Raw genomic sequence first — 8568 nt, forward strand, 5'->3', positions numbered from 1 at the left:
AGGATCTTCTATCAACTTTTTCTTTTCCACAATGGTATCGATCAAATCAACAAAGAAACAGTTATCACTTGCCTTTGGGAAAGTCATTGCCTTTAACACATTGAAGACCACTTCTCCTCCTTGCACTCGCAGCTTCGATTCACCCTTCTGAACATCAATCAACGCTTGGCCAGTTGCCAAGAATGGTCTCCCCAATATAATTGGGACATTGCTGTCTTCTTCCATATCTAGAACAATAAAATCAGCTGGAAAAATGAACTTATCAACTTTTACTAACACATCTTCGATGACTCCTCTGGGATGATCTAGAGATCGATCAGCCAATTGCAAGGTTACCGTAGTTGGTTTTGCCTCCCCCAACTGCAATCTTCTAAATACTGACAGAGGCGTCAAGTTAATGCTAGCCCTCAAATCACACAGTGCATTTATCCCTTCTATTCACCCAATAGTACAAGGAATGGTGAAACTTCCAGGATCTCTGAGTTTAGGAGGAAGTTTCTTCTGCAGTATGGCGCTACAAACCTTCGCTAATGCCACTGTTTCATAGTCCTTCATTTTCCTCTTCTTTGACAAGATGTCCTTCATGAACTTCACATAACTGGGCATTTGTTCCAAGGCTTCAGCAAAAGGGATGTTGATGTGCAACCTATTAAAGACCTCTAGAAATTTTGAAAACTGTTTGTCTAGATTGGTCTTTCGGAGTCTCTGTGGGTATTGTATTTTCACATGATGATCTATACTGATTGGTGGAGACTCTTGTTTTGGTGCAGGATTCTTTGTAGTCTTCTTTTCTGTTGATGTTGGTACCGGTTGATCCTTAATCTCTTCTTCCACTGGTTGTCCCCCATCAGGCCCTTCATACTTCTTCCCACTTCTTAGGGTAATTGCCTTGCAATCTTCTTTAGAATTAACCTCAGTTGTACTAGGAAAATTTCCCTGAGGACGGGTTGTAATCTGAGTTGCCAATTGCCCCATCTTAGTCTGTAGGTCCTTAATGGATGATCTTGTCTCAGTCATAAATTGTTGCAATAAGTCTGTCTGAAGACCAGAACTCTCACTAGACCCTTGGTGCTGTGGTTGTTGTTGGTTCTACGTTTGAAATTGATTACTCTGCTGATAAAACCCAGAATTCCTTCGATTCCCCCCTTGATTGAACCCATAGTTGTTGTTCTGAGAGTAATTCCCAATGGCTTTAACTGCATCCATTGGCAAACTATTCACATCTTCTGTGCATTTTGCATAGGGATGAGGACCTCCACATAACTCACAACCCACCTGAGCTTGTTTTGCTTGCACAACTATCAATTTACTTAGGGCCTCTACCTGAGCTGTCAACTTAGTAATTGCATCTACCTCAAGTATACCAGCCACCTTCTTTGTTTGGCTTCTCTCAGTTGGCACTGTTGATTATTTAGGGCCATCTCCTCTAACAAATTGTAAGCTTCATTTGCACTCTTCCTCATGAATGCTCCACCAGATGCAGCATCTATGAGTGTTCTGGTGTTACCAACCAACCCATTGTAAAAATTATGAACCAACATCCACTTCTCAATGCCGTGATGAGGACACTTTCTGATGAGGTCCTTGAACCTCTCCCAAGACTCATGGAGAGATTCATTATCTAACTGACAAAAGTTGTTGATTTCTCCTCGTAGTTTAGCAGACTTTGCTAGAGGAAAGAATTTAGACAGAAACTTTGTTGCTAAGTCTGTCCATGTTGCTATAGAATTTGGGGGCAATGAAATCAACCAACTCTTGGCTTGCTCTCTCAGCGAGAATGGAAAAAGTCTCAAACGGATGGCATCATCACTAACACGGTTGACCTTGAAAGTCTGACATAACTCCATGAAGTTTGACAACTGCAGATTGGGATCTTCAAAAGGGAGTCCACCAAACTGGACTGAAGACTGCACCATTTGGAGTATTGCAGGCTTAATTTCAAAGTTATTAGCATCAACGGCGGGAGGCATGATGCAAGACTGAACCCCCGTAAGAGTTGGGAGAATGTAATCTCTCAAACTGTGGCCATTTGCTTGATCTTCAATGGCACCTCCATTATTACCCTTGTTACCTCCATTATTAGCAGCATTACCGTTATCAGCAATGATTTCTGGTGTTTCAGCCGTTGCTGAAACTCTTTCTTGCCTCTTGTTCCTTCTGTTTCTCCTACAAGTCTTCTCGATTTTAGGATCAACAGGTAATATAGCTCCTTGTCCTTGACGTCGCATACACCTAAAATTCCTGAAATAGGCAAAGACAATATTGAAGGAAACAGATTAGCAATTAGCAAGAAAAATAAACCAATGTAGAATTTAATCTAATCTTATGTAATATCAATCTTTTAACAATTCCACGGCAACGACGCCAAAAACTTGTTACGAATTTCGTAAATAATACGCAAGTGTACGTAATCAAGTAGTAAGCTCACACATGTGAGGTCGAACCACAGGGAATTGGACTGAGTACCACTAGATTAAATCTATGTTTCTATTTGGCAAATCAATATTTTTTTTCAAGTTCAATAATCGAATAAAAATTCAAGAAGCTAAAAGAGACAATAAAAATTAATCAGAAATGAGAAGATAGGGAAGAGAATCCTGTTGATAGGTTTACCCAATTGTTAATGCCTAATTACTATTCCAGTTCTTGTTGTGAATGACAGATTATTCAAATTACCATAGCTCTTTTCAGATCTTCTAGGTTCTAGATCTCCTACTCTCTAATTAGTCTCTTAATTAGAATTGCCTAAAATCTGCATTAAGCTATAATCCCAAAAAGTCACAAAAGTCATGTAAATACCTTCGTTCTACAAAAACTTAGGTTATCCAAATTTTAGCATTCTCAATTCTCACTTTTCAGATTTCGAATTGAGATCATAGACATGCACAAGGTGATCAAGCTTTAATATGGAAATAACACAAATAAGGATAATACACAATCAAAGTGAACAGGAATGGCAATTAACATTAACTAGGGCAAACTTTAACAAACATTCATCATCTTCCCTAAATGGAAGATTAGCTCATGTTCAAATCCATAACAATTCCTAAAACTGAATTCAGCATAAAGAAATTAAAAAGGAAGAGCGAAAGAAACTGTTGGTGGAATGACTCTGGATCTTCACTTTGCTCCTCTAGCCGCTCTCCACTACTTTTAGGTCTCAAAATTGCTTCCCCTCATTTCCAATAGCAGTTTTCTTTTTATTTCTCATTTTCAGGGTTCAAAAGACGAAATTACCCTCGTTTGCACGGGCTCTCGCCACGACTACTGAATCCCTCAAACTTGCTCTCTCTGTTCTCGAGTTATGGCCGCAGCCACAAGTGCTCCAAGCATCAACTTTGCGTTTTTCTTGGCTCCACTCGTCTTTTATTGCACTTTTGTAACCCAGGGCTTCCATAGCTTCGAGAAACCTGAAAACATAGAAAACAAGCGTAATTCTATCCTAAAACATCGAAAGCAAACATAATAACGATCCAGAACATAGGCTAGAAATAGCCTAACAGAAATAGCTTTGGCTAAGTCTGCTATGTGGTGTATAGACTCTCCTTTATTTGTGTTTCGTTATTTTTCTTCCTTCTACTTTGCAATCGATCCCTCTGTCGAGAGATTTTTTAGGATATGGGGCAATTTTTGTTCCCACGTTCTGCATTTTTCAATTTCCCTCTGCTTTCGCTGCCTTTGAGATTTTTTGCACCCAATGTTTGCTCAGGAAAATCATTTGGGATTTCCATCTTTAGCAAAAATCCGGAGGGGGCCTCTTTCTAGCGGTTAGGGGACCCTCATTCCCTCTATTGACAGTAGGGTTTGGTTTGTGGGCTAACTGTTGGATTTTTCCTTTTACAGAACAAAAATGTCTACTCATGCATCCGAAACCAAATCTTCTCGCAAGGGGGTTGTTACTCTGGCCACCCTGGAAGAAGTAATGAAGGGCCCGGTCGCCCAGGAGAACTACACTTGTCGTTCCAACGGTTGGGAGGCGGATGAGCTCTGCTCCACCCTGACTTGCGCCCATCAATTGGAGAAAATTGTGACTGTAGCTGGGATCAAGCCTTCTGCGTCTGGGGTCTTCCATCGTTTGCCTCGGGAAGAAGAGATGCCCAATCACAATTATGGGGGTTTTGGAGCTTTGAGCCAAACCCATCTCATGTCCGGAGCCATGCTTCCTCTTGAAGATTATTTTATAAATTTCCATGTTTTTGTCGGCCTTGAGCCTTACCAACTCATTCCTCAAGCTTACTACTTGCTCTCAGGCTTGTTTATTTTTTATGTAGCCCGTGGCTGGGCTTCACCTAGCCCGATTGAGATTTTATACTTTTATGAGCTTGTGTCTGTCCCCAACAAGGGGGATAAGTTTAAGGGCGATCTTTTCACACTTCGAGCCCATCCTACTAATGAGGGCCGGGTCCCTTATAACTTTCAGAAGAATTTTAAGGAGTACCGCCACCGTTTCTTCTTCTCTTTCGGCTTTCAGGCCGTGAATCGCCCAGAACTTCTCACGGAGTGGGTCAGGATCCCTCCACTACATCGCACTGATCTTACCCAGCTAGGTCTTCTCAACTTACGACAAAAATGGCCTTAACGTGGGACACTTGGTCACAACGGAGAACTGCCAGAAGGCCAAGCTTATCTCGGGAAGCCAATCCGTGGACGACTTCAACCTCTATTAGGTCCTCTGCCCAATTATTCGTACCCCGGACGCTGAAAAAGGTACTCTGGGCAGACATTATTACCTCAGCGGAGGTTCGATATCAGAATTACCTCTTCAGGAGGGAATAGGAGTTAGCCTATATTAAGGCTCAAGCTGCTGCTGGGAGGACCCTCCGGATAGAAGCAGGTAAAGAACGGGCGCCTTCTCGGCCTAAGTTGCTGCTGTCGGTCCCCAATACTAGGGCTCCTGATGTCAAGACATCCGGATTCGGTAAGTCTCCCTTAACGGTTCATCATGTTCCCTCCGCTTAAGATTATTCTCGGTGTAGGCCTATAGGGTTTGACAAACGTCTCCTTAGATTTAGGATGCCCCCTACCCGGTGGGGTGACCATGCCAAGGGTTTTTATTTTTCCAACTTAGGTCATTTTTAGGCCGGTCCCGGATGGGGTCTGTGCCTGCCGCATCTATTCCTTTGGATCATTTAGCTTATCTGTCTTCCAGCTGGTTTCTCCCCTCGAACAACTTTCTTGGGGATGACGAAGCCAGTATTATAGTATAAGACTTTGCTAGGGCTGAATTAGAATGTCTGGGTAGGACTAGTTTTACTGCTTAATTTTTGGTGTGCATATTTTCTCGTGGCCATTCTGACACTTATTTGTTCGTTTTTCGAAGCAGCCAGGCCAAAGGAGGAACTTTTGGCGACCCTTGCCCAGACCTATAGTCCTGACTCTACTCTTCCTCCAGCGCCGGACCAGATGGTGACCCCAGGGAGGTCTTCTTCTAGCATCCCCTTAGGCCAAATTTTCTTGATCGACGAAGACGGGGAGGTCGAGGAGGAAGAGGGCGAGATCCTCGCCCCTTTGGACTGGAAGCGGAAAGGCAAAATGGTGGAGGCTGAGTCTTCCAAAAAGCCTAGGAGGGTTGATACTCTGGCTGTCAGCTCTGACTTGGGGATCCCACCTGAAGCGGATGAAACCTGTGCCTCCCGACATTGTCCATACTCCCGTTCCCGCTGATGAGGAGAGATAACAGCTCCGGATCATCAAGCACAATTACACTATGGCTGAGTATACGAGAGGGAACGCCGAGGTGGAGGCTCTATAAAAGGTCTTAAGGGAGGCCCAGGAGAACTCCTTGCATGATGAGGCTTTTAGGAACGCATGGGACATGAACATGGACCCTTTGACGGACTGGTTCAACCGCTTTATCTGGCCTACACTCGCTCCATTTGCCTCTGAGTTGACGAGCCACTTTTCTCCAACCTGACCCAACTCTCGGCCAAGAGATACGCAACCTGCGCTTCCACAAACTCGATCTATCAGATCAAAGATATCAGCGCTGCTATGACCGCTGTAAGTCTCTGTTAGTGTTCTTGGGCCTTACTTTATGGCACCTAATCCCTCGTACTTACTCTTTTTTTTTGTATTGGCAGATTGACGTAGAGATTGGTTGCCTCTCAAAGACTTTGATCAATCATGGGTACATTATGTCCCAATTTGGGGGCATGGATGAGGCCATGAAGAGTCTTCGAGACTTGGCGGCTGAGAGGAAGGCTTTCCGGGAGGAGGCCCAGCAGAGGGAGGCTCAGGCTGAGCAGAGGTGTCAGGAGGCGCTGAAGGCCAAGGTTGAGGAGTTAAAGGCTAAGGATGATGCCCTGAAGGCCCAGGACGAGGCCGTGACTAAGGCCAGGCGTGAGCTTAGGGAGGCCAAGGAGGCAGTTGAAGATCTGACTGCAAAGCTAAAGTCCCTGGCGGAGTTGGACCAGGCTGACTTGAAGACGACAGCCAACCTAACCGTTGAGGTTAAGGAGCTTCATGATTTCAAGGATCAGGCTCAAAAGAAAACGAAAAGAGATGAGCTCCTAGCCCCCATTATCTGTCAGCACTGCACCAAACGCTTCGATGATGGCGTCTTTATGGCCAGGCAGACTAACGGGCAAAACCTTAAGCTCGACTTCTATCCAAAGCCTGAGGAGGTTCTCGTCCACTTCTAGGAGAAGAAGAAGAGACTTAACGCCTTGCTGGAGGAGCGCAGGGGTCCTCGCCTTCCACCCCGAGTTGATTAAGCCAGTCGTTTATCACCATTGCCATTATCATTATCTTCTCTTTTTTTTTCCTTTTACATATTTAACCCTTCTCCCCTCTTTGAGACAATTTACTTATGTTTTTATATATTTTTCTTAAGGGGAGACACTTAAGGCCCGTCCCCAGGCCTTATCTTTTTTAGAGCTTTTCTTTGGGATTTGAACACTTTACATTCATGCTTGAATACTTTTGGTCTGTTTTACATTTGTCGTGTGGTATGCCTTACTACCCCCTGAGTGACATGAAAATTGTTTTTAGGTCACTTAGTTTTTACAAACTTTAAATTAGAGGTTGCATATATTTGTCTAGTACAATTTACTTTACAGAGCATAAACTTTTATTTTTTCGACTGTTGGTGATACTTTCAAAGGTGATCAGCATTCCAAGCCCTAGGCACCATGGTTCTGTCCATTCTTTTTAGCTTGTAGGTTCTGGAGCCAATTTCATCCTCAATTTCATACGGTCCTTCCCAATTAGGCCCAAGTACCCCCACTTCGGGTTCTTGAGTAGCCGGGAAGACCCTTCTTAGAACCAGATCACCAATAGTGAACATTCTATTTTGACCTTCGAATTGAAGTGTTTAGCCACCTTCTTTTGATAAGCTTCCATTCGTATTTTCTGACTCATCCCGGAGTTCCTCAATTCGATCCAGTGCTTCTTGTAATAAAGCCTTGTTTGATGTTGGATCGTAAGTCGTTCTCCTGTGGGATGGGAATAACATTTCCATCGGGACCATTGCCTCACAACTGTACGCCATTGAGCATGGCAAGTGGCCGGTTGTCAATTCTTCAGGCCAATTGTTTTTGCAGGCCAGCAACTTTTTCTTTAGGGTGACCTTTAGGATTTTATTGACGACTTCTACTTACCCATTTGTTTGTGGTCTTGCTACTGCGGAGAAGCTTTTGATGACTCTGTGTTGGTTGCAGAATTCAGTAAATTCTTCGCAGTCAAAATGCTTCCCGTTGTCTGAGACTATATTGTGAGGCAAGCCATATCGACACACTATGTTTTTGATAACAAAGTCTAGGGCTCTTTTAGTAGTTATAGTCTTCATTGGCTCGGCCTCTGTTCACTCTGTGAAGTAGTCTACTACGACTATAGCATACTTTACCCCTCCCTTTCATGTTGGTAGCGACCCAATAAGATATATCCCCCAAACCGTGAAGGGCCAGGGGCTAATCATGAGGGTGATCTCGTTGGGGGAGGCTCTTGGTATGTTTGCGAATCTTTGGCACGAATCACATTTCAGAACATAGTCTATACAGTCTTTCTTCATTATTGGCCAAAAGTATCCTTGTCTCAATATTTTCTTTGAGAGACTTGGGCCTCCTGTGTGATCTCGGCAGAACCCCTCGTCGACCTCTAGCATAATTTGCTTAGCTTCAGGGTCCAATACACACCTTAGGTAGAGAATGTTATCTGTCATCACATAACGGTGCGCTTGGTACTGTATCCTTCTGGACAGTGCCCTTTCTTGAGGCAACTCGCCTTTGGTTATGTATTCGATGATAGGGATCATCCAGTTGGGCTCTGGCTCAACTGCCGCCACAATATTTTTTGTTTTGATGCTTGGTTCCGTGAGGCATTCAACGGGCACCACCCCCAATTTCTCAATCTCGCTATCTGATGCTAACTTAGCCAAACAGTCTGCGTGGGCATTCTTTTCTCTTGGGATTCTTTCCACTTTATAATCCGTAAACTCATGGAGTAGCTCCCGGAAAATTGCTACATAAGCAGCCATTTTTCTCCACGCATTTGATATTCTCCTGACACTTGGTTTACCACCAATTGTGAATCGCTAAATACTTCTACCCTCGTGGCTCCCACGGCTTTTGC

The 8568-nt window shown here is 43.8% G+C and overlaps 1 non-coding gene across 1 annotated transcript; it reads left to right on the forward strand.

Annotated features, from left to right (window-relative positions):
- Positions 1-1551: 1551 nt before the first annotated feature.
- LOC115721555 (small nucleolar RNA R71) lies at positions 1552-1658 on the forward strand. The gene has a single exon (XR_004012570.2). It is a non-coding gene; the product is annotated as a small nucleolar RNA R71 (small nucleolar RNA).
- Positions 1659-8568: the final 6910 nt, after the last annotated feature.

The sequence above is a fragment of the Cannabis sativa genome, chromosome 2 (assembly GCF_029168945.1).
Source record: "Cannabis sativa cultivar Pink pepper isolate KNU-18-1 chromosome 2, ASM2916894v1, whole genome shotgun sequence".
Lineage (NCBI taxonomy): Eukaryota > Viridiplantae > Streptophyta > Magnoliopsida > Rosales > Cannabaceae > Cannabis > Cannabis sativa.